Genomic DNA, 16,530 nt, shown 5'->3' with positions numbered 1-16,530 from the left:
CCGTTCTGTTGCTAAATAAAGCTGACTTAATTTTGTGCATTCTTAGAACTCATATCCAATCTGATCTGCCCACTACATCTAAAAACTTTTGCTTACTTTTTAGGCAGCCGTGCTAATTAGTTCTCAGATGACTGCTCACAAATTCTAAGGAAGCTCAAAATAAGCCCCATAAAAGAACTGCAACTTAAACACGGACTCACTTCTAGTGAGAGCTAGTTCTGCTCCAAAAGCTGCAAGCTTTACTCTACATTCACAGTGTTCCTAATCCTTGTCATATCGTTATTATGAGACAGAAATAACAATACCCAATGTCCTACCCGAAGTCTGAATCCTGATCTTATTTGGCAGCATAAACCGAACTGTGAAAAATTTCAGGAGAGTCAAATATAAAAAAATGCCCCAATCTACAAAGACAGCAAAGAAGTTTTGTGGAATTAGACCTTAAATCTTGGTTTCAAAACAGACTAGCACTTAGGAGCCTATATCACAACTTTCAACAAGATGTCAGATACAGTTAATGCAACATTTAATATTGATGCAGTTATACTGGCACTCTTAGAAGTATCACCTATTTCAATCTAGAAAGGAAACAGCAGTACAGGGAAGCAACAACATCAGATGTCTTTATGTCTATAAATGTGGTTGTACTGGGATGTTTTTCAATAATAACACATACCAGTAACCTAAATGGTTGTACTGGTGCCAGATCTTCTATAGGAGACCAAAAGGGCCAAAAGTCTCAGAAGTCTTAGATGTCTATATCACACCAGTTTCACTAGAATTTTGGCAGGTAATAGCATTTCCAGGCCTACATGTAAGCACCAGATCACATCTGAGAAAGAGACAAGGTCTTAAGCTACTTGAGCATTTTGAAAATATTATTTTTAAGACTGATGAAATGTGTAAGAATTGGCAACTTAAAAAGATAAAGCAATCCTCCTCAAAGGAACAGAATCAGACAAAGCCATTCTGAAGATACAGTAACAAAAAGAAACAGAAATCTGTAATAATGCTAATTATATTGGCAAATCTCTCTCCATAACCTATACCTGTGGAAAATAGTAAGAACAGCTACAGCAATATATATAATGATGTCTGAGCTTTTTTATCTCAGACAAAATGATGCTGTTATCTTCATGTATACAAGAACAAACTGAGTCCTGGAAAACATAATTTCAATAATATCTAGATTTTTAATTCCCTGATTTAGGTCCCACCAGAAGCTTAGAAACTTTCAGTGGAAGCAGAAAGAGGAATTTCCTTGTTTTATCTGATCCATGGGAAAACCTCAAGTGCATTGTTATAGTCTATGAGATTGATGGTGCCTGGTGCTAGAAGGAAAAATGTGGCCTTGGCCTGCAGAAAACCCATTTGACTGATCTCTCTCTAAGCTTGTTCACCATGCATTCACATCAGTGCTAGCTCCAGCTCAGGAGAGCAGCTCAAATGCATGTCCATGGGTTTGTGTGACAAGCCTGCTCAGCCCTGGTTTGGAGCAGCTTTAGGAGACAGGGAACCCTTGCTTCATGCCATTGCAGAACAAGTCTAGAAGTCATAAAACCGATCGTCTGGATACACTGCCAGAAACGTGGTTGTGTGCCTATGCTAGCTGGCACCCAGTTGTCCAGTGCTAATCTTTTCTGGCACCAAAGACTCAGTCATCTGTCCCAGGCCAAACAGAGTACTATGGGAATATCTCATGCTGACAGTTCTGGAGGTTCACACAAGATCTGAGAATATGCCGTCAGCATTTCCCTCTCCTTACCTGAGCTGCTCTCTTGTCCCAGTAAGAATGGCTCCTATTGCTCATTTTAGGCTGGGCGAAGCAGTCTCAGTGAGGACTCTGGAGTATTTGATCCTCCAAGACTTACAGGATAACATGAGATCTGAAGCTCATGCCAGATACCAGCTCAGTGAGTCTTTCCTGATCTGTGCCCAGTTGTCCTGGTTTCAGTATCACACAGTTTATTTTCTTCTCAGTGGCTTGTGCAAGGCTGTGTTTTAGATTTGTAGTATGAGAATAATGTTGATAACATACTGATGTTTTCATTTGTTGCTAAGTAATGTTTATACTAAGTCAAGGATTTTTCAGTCTTGCAGGCCCTGCCAGCAAGAAGGTTGGAGGGGCACAAGAAATTGGGACACAGCCAGGACGGCTGACCCGAACTGGCCAAAGAGATATTCCATACCATATGATGTCATGTTCAGTACATAAACTGTGGGGAGTCGGTCGAAGCCTGCCAATTGCTGCTTGAGTACTGGCTGGGCACTGGTCGGAAGGTGGTGAGCAATTGTAATGAGCATCACTTGAGGGTTTTTTGATTTTTTTTCCTTTTGGATTTTATTCCTTTCTCCCTCTCTCTCATATAAAATATAATAATGATAATAACAATTGTAATTATGAAATTGTTCTTATCTCAACCCAGAAGTTTTAAGTTTTTGCTGAATCTCCTCCCCATCCCTCGGGAACAGAGGGAGCTGAGTGAGCAAGCAGCTGTGTGGGACTTAGTTGCCAGCTGGGGTTAAACTACAACACCCATCTAAGCCCAGACTTGCATTTCTGGATGGTACCAAAAGTAAAAAGCAACAATCTTTTCTGAGAACATTGCTCACAGCTCTGGTATGAAGGTATGGAGGAAGCTCAGCCATGAAGACTGGTAGGGTCTTCTCGTATGGTAAGAAAACTATACATAAGGAAGGTGATCTGAATGATGGTTGCAGCTCTCCTAGCATTCCTCCTGCCATGAAGCCCTTCAGCCCCATTAAAAGTCTGTGTCTGTTGCCAATGACTAGCCACCACTATCAAAAAGACTTTTAGTAATTCATGAAAAAATATTAGGAAGGTAGTAGAATCTCAGCTAATTACTGATCTTTATAATGTCTGCATTATATTTTTTAATAACAGAGGAAGAACACTGAAATAATTATGAAAAAAGGTTATGGATAGCTTAAGATCTGATATCCTTGAACAGCTGCTTGTATACGTTTCCTCATTTTATTCTACATTTATTTATCCTTTGAATTAATTAAGCACTTAAACACTATTGTTTGCCTATTTACCAATACAGACTTCTGCCATGAATAAATACAAAGTGAAAACTAACAAATTGCTTATCAGCAAGGTACATTTGTTCTGCGTTTTCAAGAACATCTGTAGAGGTCTGAAGGGTGGAAATCAGATCCTTGGAAAACAGTTTGCCATAGCTGATTCTTCAAAAAAGAAAAAAACCACCAAACTCACATGAATTTAAGAAGGCTAGGAGACTTACAATTTTTGCTGTAAGCCTCAAAGATTTAGTTTTAAGACAATTCAGCTAAGGGCTGTGTATTCGTAACAATTCTGAGTAATCAGGTTCTGATTGTCTGAAATCAGCGATTATGAAAAATTAGACCCTAAAATTTATCCATGTAATTAATGTAATGCCTGATATTTCTCTTTAGACCCAGTCCACCGTTCACATTTCTAGGCACAGTAGACATCTGATTTTACTTCCCCTTATATTCAGGTTTTTAGGTACTGGGCCAACCTATGGCCTCAGCTGTGCTAATGTAAACCAAGCAACTCTATTCACTTGAATGAGTTTCCATTAGCAAAGGCATAAGCAAGACTTGGCTCTCATACCTGATGTGCCTTAACACTGTAATAATCTCATGCTGTGATCTCAGAAACAGAAATACTCAAGTGTTCATAACACTGTGCTAAATATGTGTCTCAGTCTATTCCTGCTCAGGCTTTTACTGAAGCACCATTTAAGAAACATTTGGCAAAAAAAGAGCTAGATACTTTGACCTCAGTTTCTAAATTTACCATTTGACCATATATTTTTCTTTAAATGTGCTGTGACTCAGACGTGCATTCACTTGCAATCTGTGTACACAGTGAATAGCTATACACATTTTGTATGACCAGCCCTATTTGCTTTCTGTGTAAAACAGGAGAGGTCACTGTATCTGAAACAAACCTGAACTTGAAGCTAGAGTAATAAGTAACTTGAATGCAAACAAACCAAGCAATCTTGCCCTGAAGTCAGCATTAACCAGTTGATTTTCCTCACTGAACTGCAAATGAGCTAAGCGGGAAAAGTAAAGCATCTGCTTTTGGGAAAGCAAAGTGGAGCATTTAGTCTATACATTCAAACCTGCACAGGACCTACCCTACCTTACCAGGTGATCCCAGTTCTCCCTCCCCAGTGCTGGCATGCTCCAGCAATCTCCAAGGCCCCTCTCCTGGCTCTTGGGAAGGAGGGGAGAAGTCTGCTACACGGAGAAAGAGTTTATAGCTTACCAGCTATAAACCAGAACTTACTTAGAACTTACAGCTTACCAGAACAAACTCAGACTTACTGGGCTTCTGTGAACTGGGCTAAAACAATGAAACATCAGAGCTCAAACCTGATGGTTTATTTCCTTCAGTCCAAGGTTCTGCTGGCTATAAACGTGATCTGGAACAGCACGTGTGAGACTGCAAAGCAAAAAAGAAATGAGAACAGAATGCAATTGTACGTGAGATCAGTTCCATGCTGACGTGATAATACGTTCAAAATTCTCATTTCTGTAGAAAGCTGACCACAGGCACTTCATCAATCAGTATTTCGATTTGTAATGTGTTCCGTATGGTTCTCTGTCATTACTTAATGGGGAACATCCCCTCTGAAAACATCTGACTCGGAGCTCTGCATCGAGAGAGCTGCTCATGTTTCAACCATGTTTCCCAGAAACTGAACACTCAGCAACATATTCATTTTAGTGACAGCCACCACTAATGAGAAACAGCCATGTGTTCATTGAATCTTTTACAACCCAAAGAATTTTATATTAACAAGAACAAAAAAAAAAAATATCTCAGATTCATTTACATGACAACTGAATCTCTAGATTCTCAATTTTAACATTCTAAAGCCCGTACTGTATTCATGTTTGTACTTCTTTCTTACATCTTGCAGTTTCTCTCACTATTTTTCATCTCTAGTTAGGGCAGTTGTTCTGACATGTGTTCTGCATATCAGAAACAGGAAGATGGGGCATGAATTGAAGGGTTTATCAGAAGCTGAGAGCTAGTGAAAAAAAAATCAGTAAGTCCATCAGAAGTAAAAGGCTTACACAACAGTGATTATGTTAGATCAGAAAGGCCTAAAGAAAGCAATTACAGAAGCTGAGGCATCTTATTGAAGAGCTGAGTTATTTTCCTGCATCACTTTTCTTTGCTCAGAACATGAGATTACTAATCTCAAACCTTCTTGGTTTTTGGTTTGTTTTTTTCTTTTTTTTTTTTTTTTTTTTTTTTTTTTTTGTACCATTTGCTTTGTTTTGGAATAAAGAGGAACAGCTACCTGAGAGTTTGGAATGTCAATATATGAAACAAACAAACAAAACTTACCAGACCCACAAGGCATACAAGTTGTGGAAAAATTAAAATTTTAGACTGCATGAAAGCAACCACTCTTCTAGGATACTGGAGGTAGCAAGTGTTTTACCTTTTTTTAGAAGAGTCTACTGGTTATTCAAGGCATTACTTTGAAATGGTCTTTAAAAGCAAAACAATAAAACAGCTGGATGTTCAGTATGCCACAGAGTCTAATCAGCAGGATTTCTGCAGAGAAAACCTGTGTCTCACTAATCTGCTAAGAATTATTTAAATTATCAACAACATACTGACAAAGGATAATTCATTTTCATAAAAAACCTGGCAGAGACAAAGCAGGATATCAGACAAGACAGAGCTATGGCAAGAACAAGAGTAGCAACTGTCCCTGCTCATGGGCTGGGTGGTTTATTCCCTTACTCCCAGGGACTTCAGTAGGAGTCATTGCAGGAGTAAATGATGTAATTGAAGGAAGAGTTTTACAACTGTTTAAATTCACATTATGATCTTCATCAAGGCAAAATATAAAGATTTTTTAATTTATTTTTTTTAAAGAGTAATGTAATAAGCAGTGTTTGCCACCTGATTTAGTTAAGGTCAGAGCTGAAAAGTGAACTCATATACTAAGTTGAAAGCATGATTAATTAGCACTTCTCATTTTTTGAAATGCATTTCACAAGAGTGTATTATGTTTCATCACACTAAGAAAGTTTACATTTTTTCCTAAATTCACTGCTTTTAAGACTACGGTCTCTCCAGACCCTCAGTTTAACTTGAATGGCTCATACTTTTCATCTTTACTGTAGAAACTAATGATGATTTGCCTATTGGTAAAAGAAATTAAATCCTAAACTCACAAGTGACACAAATGTCCCCTAACTTTGGTTAAATTACTTACCAGAAGAGACTCTACCCATTGGGACAGTAATCACTGAAATAAAAAAACTCTTGGAAAATACATGAAGTGAGAAGCTGAGGCTCCAAAAAAGCATGTCTAAGGCAAGGGCTATGATAAGTAGAATCAGAAAAGTTTGAGCACTTTAAAAATACAAGAAAGAACAAAGTAAGAAATTAAAAATCCTACTAACTGAAACAAAGCATTTGAGATAGAACATGAGGAAAATATTGTGGCTATAAATTAAAAGTAAGTAGCTAACTCAGAGAAAGGGATTAAACAAAGTTCAAAGAATTTTGAGCAGAATTTGCAGGCTTACATAAAGGACAGTTAACGAGCTTCAAGACATGACAGGTATCATTTTACAGAAGAAAAAGAGCTAAAAAAAAAAGGGGGGGGTGTTGATAGATTTCTGAAAGCAAAGCTAAGGAAATAAGATTATGAATGATGCAATCCATAAGCAAAACACACAGCAGCCTGAGCCCGAGCTCTAAGCACCAAAGTCAGGTGTCAGCACAGGCAGCACTGGTAGGGAGAGTAAAGTAACAGGGCACATGTTAGGTATTGGGTTAATCCAGGTAACTAGTTTGCAGGTGTAAAAAATACAGTTGAAATTATGTTTTCTCAAAGCAATAAACTGACTGGAAGCACACTTGAAAGTTGGTTTTACTGTGTGCCTCACTATATTGCTTATCACTCAGATTATTCCCTTGACATTTCAGTTAACTTCATTCAGAAAGTGCATATGTGTGCTTTGTTGAATTTAGTCTTTTTTGTTTCATCTCATCCTTAGCTGTCACAGAATGGCTTTTCCACCTGGTAAAGAGCTTATAGGATTTATGCATTCCTTGTACCTGTGGGTTGTTTCAGTGTGCTGCCCTAAGATGACATCAGAGGTGAACTTCAACAACTACTGTCTCCAGGAGTTCTTCCTTCTAAGCACTCACATGTTCATCTCTGAAAAAAAAAAAATTATGCCAGATCTGATGCTGGCTAAATTTTGAACTAAAACTTCCCGAGATGTTCCATTTCTCCCAATATGTTAAAGCTGTCAGGGATGCATCTACCACATTTCAGTTGTTTGGAACTCAAAAAATGTTGCAGTGGCAGCAAAAGGGCCACTGCTACCAGTGTCCTCCTACCTGACCTGGTGCAAATGTGAAAATTATCCAAATCCTCCTGTGGTGGCAGGGAGCAAAGTAGAAGTGTTGGACCATGCATATACATATCAACTGTCTAAGAGAAATGAATCAATCTTTACCATACAAAAAAGTCATAAAAGTGGTATGAACCATGAATTATTTTAGTTACATTAATAATTGTCTAGCTAGCTTGCTCAGATGTAATCCAGCTCCCATTTCTTTTCAGAGTATTAAAAAGGCTACATATATGTATATATGTACTTCTAAATAACAACAGCAGTAAATGGTAATCCCTTGGTACCAGGAAATGTGCAAAACCTGTTGTTTTGTTACTTTTCTTCGGATTGATGTTAAATGTAATAATACTGCCATCCTTATAGGCAGTGAACCAATTGAGTGGGCCAAACTCTGGCTAATTGCTAATGGGCACAATTCTAGAAAACTAAAGTTTGGATACTCTACCTGTCCAAAACTGCCTTCCTGATGTTAGCAGAAGGTACAGTCCAGGACTTTGTTTCTTGCAAGGAAAGCTGAAAACCTGGGTGTTGGTGCAGGTGGGCATGCTGACCCAACTGATATGAGTGGCAACAGAATCAGATTTGAATTTGGAAAAACAGATTTCAGTTGTTGGTTTTTTTTTAAGGGATTTAAGGATTCCTAATACAGGTGGAGAAGTGCTCAGAAGCACTGCTTTTTCAGTTTTATACTGAACTGAATAGGAGCTCGCCATGCTCCTTCTGGACTTAACTGTGTCCCAGAGAGAAACTGGGACCTCACTGACAGACTGAGGATAAACGAGTAGAAAGAAAGCTTTACAATACCATGAATAAGCAGTTACCCCTGTTTGGGGTACTACCTGTCTGGTAGTTTACATCTTGCGCTCAGCCTGCTGATGGCAGGAGATGTGGTGGTGTCCCTACCACATTCCATTTGCCAAGTACCTGCAGGTCAACCAGCCCTGGGCTCCCACTACTACCATGGGCTTCCCACTGCTGATAGCTAATCATTTATAACAAGCGCTAGCACTGTGTTTTCCTTGTTAATAACTACTTATTAGTGTTATTGGTGTTACTACTATGATAGCAGTAGGCTAAATCCCAAGTTCCCAACTCACTTTTATTCACACAGAATTATTTTCAGTAGGTAAAACCTTACTTTGGCATGATTATTTGGTGAGCATTACTCTTCTGTTTATTTACCATGTACCACCAGTAACAAACTTACCTAGTTATTTTGCAAGAACAGATGAGCTGCCACTCTCTTCCTCCACTCTGAGGGTAGGGAAAGTAATTTCTAATCTTATTATTGTTTTGGTTTGGGTTTATTAAAAGTCAGAGAGAGGGTGAGTCATGTTTCTGTTTGCAATTCAGCAGCTGCCTCCTACTGTCCCCCTGAATCATCAGTTCGGATGAAGCATTACTGCCACAGTCTTCATCGTTTGTAGAAAGGGTGTAGTTAACCAACCCTTGGTTTCACAGCCTTATAAAACATTCTTGCACAATTGAACTAGATGACTTTTGTTTGGAAGGGATGCAGTGAAGTCTGAGAATGGGACTGTGAGAGGAATTTGCAGTGTCAAATGAAATTTAAACACAATTATTCTTTTCACTTCTTTTGGCACTGATTTAAGAACTTGCTTTGATATGAGTTAGTACAGGAAAGAAGAACGGTCATTTTAAAGGCAGCTTTCTGCAGACATAGCTGAACATTTTAAATAATTGCCATCTCTGACGTGTCCACCTTTTGAGTTTTCTTAACTCATTTAATGTAGAATTTGCTCTTTTTCTGGAAGACCAGTATATACCTGATATGCAGAAGATTGGTAGTGACACAAAAAGTAGAGATACAAACTATGAAAATTTGAAAACTTTGAAATGGAAATTGAAAACTTTAAAAATTATTTGCTACAAAAATTCAGGTATGCCCTCGTGTCAGTCTTATTTTCCACAGTATCACCAATGAGGAATCCCTGTAAATGGTTGCTAATGACACAGATGAACCAAAACATCTGAAGTGCAGATTCAGGTCCTATGTGCAAGACTAAAGAATGTTATTTTGATCCCCTTTTCATTAATAGTATTGAGAACAACCTCCTAAACACTTTTGGGTCCTATCATAAATTAAACTTTTTGGATGCAGTTTTGAGTGCATAAAGTTGTTTAGGGACTTACTAAAGGCATCCTAATTTTCAATACATTAAATGTGCACTCTGGGGATCTGAGACTTACACCCCATTATTAAGCTTGACCTTTAGCATGCCCTGATGTTCAGCATCCTTAAGTAACATTGAGAGGGAATTTATGCCATACTGCTTGTCATGTGTGACTAACGTAGCAATGTGGTCAATTTGCAGCTCTTGTTATATGCCTTCTGCATAAGAAGGGCTCTACAACAACAATTATTAATGACAAAAATAATAATCACCACCCTAACTTATGTTATTAGTTACATGGAATTACAGGACATCATTCAACATCACATCTGCCCATAAAAATTATGTGTCCCCCAAATACAAATTACATTTAATGCTTAAGAAAGGTTGCTAAGTAACAATAAAAAAATGCCATATTTATTAGGATTAGCACACCTAAAAAGAATACAAAAAGCTTCATAAATTAAGATTACATAGATTCATTTAGGTTGGAACAGACTTTTAAGTTCAAGTCCAACCGTTATAAACTATGTCCCTAAGCACCTCATCTATGAATTTTTAAACACTTCCAGAGATGGTGATTCCACCACTTCCCTGGGCAGCCTGTTCAATGCTTGACAACATTTTTGGTGAAGAAAGTTTTCCTAATATCCAACCTAAACCTCCCCTGGTACAACTTGAGGCCATTTCCTCCTGTCCTGTTGCTTGTTACATGGCAGAAGAGACCGACAGCTGCCTTGCTACAACCTGCTTTCAGGGAGCTGTGGAGAGCAGTAAGGTCTCCCCTGAGCCCCCTTTTCTCCAGGCTAAACAGCCCCAGTTCCCTCAGCTGCTCCTCACAGGACTTGTTCTCCAGCCCCGTCCCCAGCCCCTGCCTGGCTCTGGACACGCTCCAGCCCCTCAGCGTCCCCCCTGCAGTGAGGGGCCCAAACCCAGCCCAGGGTGCGAGGTGCGGCCTCACCAGGGCTGAGCACGGGGACGGTCACTGCCCTGGCCCTGCTGGCCACACTGTTTCTGATACAAGCCAGAAGCTGTTGGCCTTCTTGGCTACCACACACCCCAGGCCCTTCCCCGCCGGCAGTTCCCAGCCCCCTGCCCCAGCCTGCAGCTGCGTGGGGCTGGTGTGACCCAGGGGCAGGACCTGGCACTGAGCCGCGCTGAGCCTCATACGACCGGCCTGGGCCCATCGGCCCGGCCTGCCCAGACCCTCTGCAGAGCCTCCTGCCCTCAGGCAGATCAACGCTCCCCACTGCTTGGTGTCACCTGCACACCGACCGGGGGTGCGCTCGATCCCCTCGTCCAGATCACCGATACAGACATTAACAGGGCTGGCCCCAGTGCTGAGCCCGGGGGAGCACCACTTGTGCCCGGCCGCCAGCTGGATGTGACCCCATTCGCCGCCGCGCTTTGGGCTGGGCCCAGCCAGCCTTTTACCCAGCGCAGAGTGTAACTGTCCCAGCCGTGAGCAGCCAGTGTCTCCAGGAGAAGCTGTGGGAGATGGTGTCAGAGGCTTTACTGAAGTCTGGGTGGACACCATCCACAGCCTTTCCCTCACCCACAAAGTGGATCACCTTGTTGTAGAAGGAGATGCGGTTTGCCACGCAGGACCTGCCTTTCATAACCCCGTGCTGGCTGGGCCTGATCACCTTGTCCTGTACACGCTGGGTGATGGCACTCAGGATGATCCTCTCCATCAACTTGCCCAGCACCAAGGTCAGACCAAGCCTGTAGTTCCCCAGATCCTCCTTCCTGCCCTTTTTGTATACAGGTGTCACGTTGGCTAACCTCCAGTCTTTTGGCACTTCCCCAGTTTGCCAGGGTTGTTGATAAATGATGGAGAGCAGCTTGGCAGACTCTTCCACCAGCTGCCTCCATACCCTCAGGTGGATCCCCTCTGGCCCCGCAGACCTGTGTGTAAGTGGAGCAGCAGGTCACTGACCGTTTCCTCCTGGACTACGGGGGCTTCATTCTGCTCCTCATCCCTGCCTTCCAGCTCAGGGGGCTGGTTTTACTATTAGAGACTGAGGCAAAGAACACATTAAGCACCTCAGCCTTTTCTTCATCTTTTGTGGCAAAGTCCCCTGCCACATTCAATAAAGGATGCAGAATATCCTTGGCCCTCCTTTTGTTTCTGATGTATTTTAAAAACAATTTTTATCTTTTATGGCAGTGGCCAGCCTGAATTCTAGCTGGGCTTTCGCCTTTCTAATCTTTACCCTTCTTAACCTCACGATTTCCTTGTAGTCCTCCTGAGGTGCCTGCCCCATCTTCTAAAGGTGGTAAACTCTACTGCTTATGTGATTAGCAAACATCCATTTTATATAAATATGTAACTTGATATTAACAACTTTTTTATTGTGTCAAAGCAGATGTCACTATCAAAGAGCAATTATTGAATATATTCCTCAAAATAGAAAAAAAAAAAAAAAAAGAAAATCTTAAATTGATAAAACGCAGATAAATGTCTTCTTGGTTATCACTGTTCTACTGATTAGATACTAATTCCAGAGTACATAAAAATTTATGCTTGCTGTAATTTAATTATGTTATATAAATATATCAGAGTTATATAAGTATAGTAATAGCTATTTCTCATTTAATGCTATCCTTCCATAGGCACTAAAAGCAGAAAAAATATCAGATCTCTTTTTGTGCATATAGAGGTCAGCATAAGATAACCAAGTTGTGATGAAAAGCATTATTGTACTTGATCAACATAACCTCTTTATATATATTTGGCCAGCACAGTACTTCTGATGTCTTTTAGTTGTTCTGTTACCTGTTTTTAAAAAACATAGGTATTTAAAAAAAAGTTACATTAGGGGCTCTAGTTAGACTGGTGTCACCTAATAAGCTTTATTAGATTTCAAAACTCTGCTTTTTCATATCTCTTTAATCATTCCCTGAGTACGACATACATATGAATTATTCATTACGGACAAATTAAGTAATTAATTTCCTGAGATGTTGCATATTTATTCAGGTCTTGAAATCCCTTCCTTTAATAATTGTAAGTATATTTCACTGAATTTGAGTTAGGAATGTTAGCACACATAAATTGGCATTTTCCACAGCAGCAGCCTGTGGATGGTGTTTAGCTGAAGGCACAGCTGTTTGAACAGCTCTTTGTGTGGGTTACCAGGGAATGCCCACAGAAAGCTCATTTGTGTGCTTTGCTGGGGGAGCTTGCGGGGAGGGCTGCTTTACATGCACTGAAATGTATTTTCTACTCATGTTGTACAATCTCCTTCCAAGTTTTGAATCTCCTGGCACATTTTTATGCTCCCTGTTGACCCCATCATCATCATATAAAACATGACTTGAAGAAAGAAAACAGGTGGAGGCTAAATTTTAGTGCTTCCCATTCTGCCCTCACTGCTTCTTTCCACCCAGCTACCCTACTTCTCCTCCTCCCTCCCCCACTTCAGTTACCCAACAAAAAGCAACAAGTGAAAAACTAACCAAGGAAATGTTTCACAAAAAAAATTCCATGGCACCCTCTCCCCAACACACACACACACAAAAGGCAGCCTTACTAATAACCACAACCGTCCAGCAAACCCAAAAATGCCTACATAATGAACGTACGAAAGTGTGAACTGCTAAACTGCGCTATTCAGTTAGTTCTTGCTAGAACAGTTTTAACATAAATACGTTTGACATTTGATTAGAAATAGAATATTTTCTTTCTCTTTTTTCTCCTTCTATCTTATTTCTTTCTGTTTTGTCTTTTTCTTTTTCTTTTTTTCCTTTTCTTTCTCTTTCGTCTTTTTTTTTTCCCTTACTACAAATGAATTAAATTCAGAACTCACTGGAGCATAGATAAATGCAAGCTAACATATTTTTAACTTGATTACATTCTGAAGTGATGTATAGAGGCGCATAGCTAGAGTAAGTGATTCCATGGAGAGAAAGGGGGGAGGGGGGGAGGGAGGGAGAGAAGGAGGGGAAAGCCCTCTGCGGATATGATAAGGAAAGCTGGGATGAATTGTGGGCTCTGTTCTCTGTTATCCAAGGGTGGCTAGCTGCTGCTGCACTAAAGGCCTTTATTCCCTGCCTGTGGGAAAGTGGTGGGCGAAGGCTGCGTTCTCAGTTACACTGCACATGCAGATTTTAATTAGCTGGATTAAAAACAAGACCGTATCATGTCCTTTAGCAGTATTCTATCTAGAAACAAAAGATTTTCTTTCCTGGCTTCTGCAAGCAGCACAGTACAGCATTAATAAAAAAAAAGGTCACGGCAGTTCAAGATGAAAGGTCACACATGACAGAAACTCTATGTGAAGGGGACATCATGTTTATCTCTATGATAAAGGAGCTCTGTCCAGGCAGGTCAGCACAACATGCCTCAGCAATAGGAAAATATAAACATATGGGGTGGATAGATGGTAGAGTGGGGAGTTTGGCAAAGCAAGTTCAGTTGTGGAAGGAGAGAGAGGGGGGAAAAGAGAGCAAATTGTTAGAGAGAGAATATAAGCTGAAAGGTTCCAGCTTTAAAAAAAGCTAAAGAGGGTCAAAAAGAGCCTGAGATGAAGCGTGGGGTGACAGCTGCGTAGCTGTGTGAATAAGCATCAAGCCTGTGGCAATACTCTCTGCCAGCAGGCAGGGAATACCTGTCTGGGCCACTGGGCTATGTCCTCACATGCCACAGCCCACTCACCCATGGGCAGATCCTGAGCCCTTCTGCGCACAAAAAGGCCATGGACATACTTAGCTCCTGGGTCAAGCTTCGAGCCCCTGTCTAATTCCAGAGGATCCCCAAACTGAGTGCTTGGACCCAGACTGGGATTTTTATATTTTGTTTGGGCCACTACAACTGTTGTGTTGTGGTTTTGTGTGCTGTGGTTTTGGTGGTTTGTTGTTTTGGGGTTTTTTTGTTGTTGTTGTTTTTTTGTTTTTTTTTTAATGGACGCCCAGGCTTTCCCCCAGTGAAGACCCAGGAATCTACATGTACTTCCAAAGGAGTGTTAGAAGTTCTCTCATCCACAGCCTTCAATGCTTTGCCCTGGAATGCACTGAGCACTTTCAACACTACCATTATCAGTAGGAGGGAGATGCAAGCCCTCCTCAGCTTCTTGCAAGATCAAACTGCAAAAATAAACACATTATGGCCTTGCAAACCCTAACTGATGCAATGTTCTCACTAGGTCTGAGTAGAGCCACTACCACATGCAAGCATCCATGGGAGAGTGCCTCAGTCTTGAAGGGCAACATGGAATGGGAAGGGAAAGGGAGACAAAGGTAGATTAGGTCAAATGTTCCTCCTCTGCTTTGACATACTTCCTGCTTTTCAAAATCCAGCTCAGAACAAAATTATAAAATTCTAAGTAAATAATTCTGGACTACAACTCTATCCTTTTCTTCATAACATTTTCATTAAGTAAGATTTGCATAGCTTGGGCCAGGTATGACTATGTACATGCCAGGCTCCATAGCCTCTTTTATGGGACTGATTCACGAATAGGTCAATTAAGAAACAAAAGAGTCTTTTTACCCTAAAAGGAACATTGGGCAAAAGCACATAATCACATTCTCATAGTTCAGCAAGGTGCTGCACATCAAATGACCACATTAATTAACAGCACACTCTTAGTCTGTTGCAAACCTGAAGCAAAATATGTGTTTAAATGTCATTGAAATCAGTATTTGTCAGCTTCAGTAATTCAATCGTATGTCTGAGCTCTAAGAAAAGTATAGTGCTAGAAACCAGAAACCTTATGGATAAAACAATACAGTTTTTCATTTTGAGCAGCAATTCAGTATAGTAGTTACCTACCAAACTGATAACACAATGATTAAAATGTCCCAATTCTGCTGCTGCTGCTGAGATCATTGGAAAATCATGGCTTAATTCAATACATGTAGGTAATTTTCTGTAATCTCAGTAATACAGCATGGCCTAATATAATCATTTTCTATGATGAGCTTTTTAAACCTACTTGGCCTTCCACTGCCATTTATCTTTGGAATAGAGAAAAAGATGATAGCATGAATTGCCTGATTCTTATTTATATTGCTGCAGGCAGAAGTATAACATAGTGCTGTGAAGGACAGTGTTACATGGGATAATTGATGTACCAGGTGCAGAGTTAGCCCTAGAAACACAGCTTGGGGAGCTGGTGCTCTACCTCACACTATAGGAGGCTTCAAGCTTATCTAAACCCACTTCCAGTGCTCTGACTGTGAAAACATCATGACACAGGGGTGAACACACTGATGTCATTTTTGCAAGATTTATAATAAATTCCCCTCCCAGACACGTGAAAAAAGTTGCCACAGAAATCAAAGGGAGCTTTACGTTCACACCAGTTTAGCATGTGTGTGTGACCTCGAGCACCTGGTGTGTTTGTATCTCAACACCTCCCAGCTTTTTACCCTTTAATCCAAATAGGGTGCTGAGTCACAGAAGATCTTAGTTACTTGATCAAAGCCGTAGGAGATCCTCCATCAGGGAAGAAAGCTGAAGCTGGCTTTTCCAGAACCTCAGCTTGTGGGGAAAACCTCTTGGTAGTTCAAAACTAACAAGTTTTGAGCAGGCAACAACCCAATTTTATTGCTCTATAACACTTTCAGAATGTTAATTTCAGCACTCATTTGGTAAAAAACAGAATGAGAGAAAAAGAATTCAAATGCGAAGGAGGTGAACTAATGATTATATTTCCCAGTGGCTTCTGGTCAATGAGGCCAATAGGGGTTTTCCATTGACTCCTGGCAGAATTACTGAGGTTTCACTCTGACACTAAAAAACCTAAACTGGACCAGCAAGGGACAGGCCTGAAACTGGTCATACTACTAAATTGGTCCCTGGCATAGTTTTGCCCCAAACCTGCTTGTGCTCTTCCAGACAATGCCAAAGCAAAGCCTGGGTATTAACCTGGTTCAGGGACCATCTCCAATAGGTATTTTGGATGTGGTCACTGTGGAGGGTAACAGAGTTTAGCTGTGTGAATGCAAGCTCTTCCATGCCAGTTGGCCTCCA

The 16,530-nt window shown here is 40.6% G+C and overlaps 1 protein-coding gene across 1 annotated transcript in view; it reads right to left on the bottom strand.

The window, feature by feature from the left end:
• Nucleotides 1–16,530, bottom strand: part of LOC308072140 (uncharacterized protein) — a 264,344-nt gene that overhangs the window by 67,911 nt on the left and 179,903 nt on the right. Inside the window, exon 5 of the mRNA XM_080408622.1 lies at nt 4,393–7,214. The gene's annotated coding sequence lies outside the window, so the exon portion shown is untranslated. The remainder of the gene's footprint in view (nt 1–4,392; nt 7,215–16,530) is intronic.

This window comes from Falco punctatus (genome assembly GCF_963210335.1).
Source record: "Falco punctatus genome assembly, chromosome: 12".
Classification (NCBI taxonomy): Eukaryota; Metazoa; Chordata; class Aves; order Falconiformes; family Falconidae; genus Falco; species Falco punctatus.
This window is presented reverse-complemented; position numbering and strand designations above follow the sequence as displayed.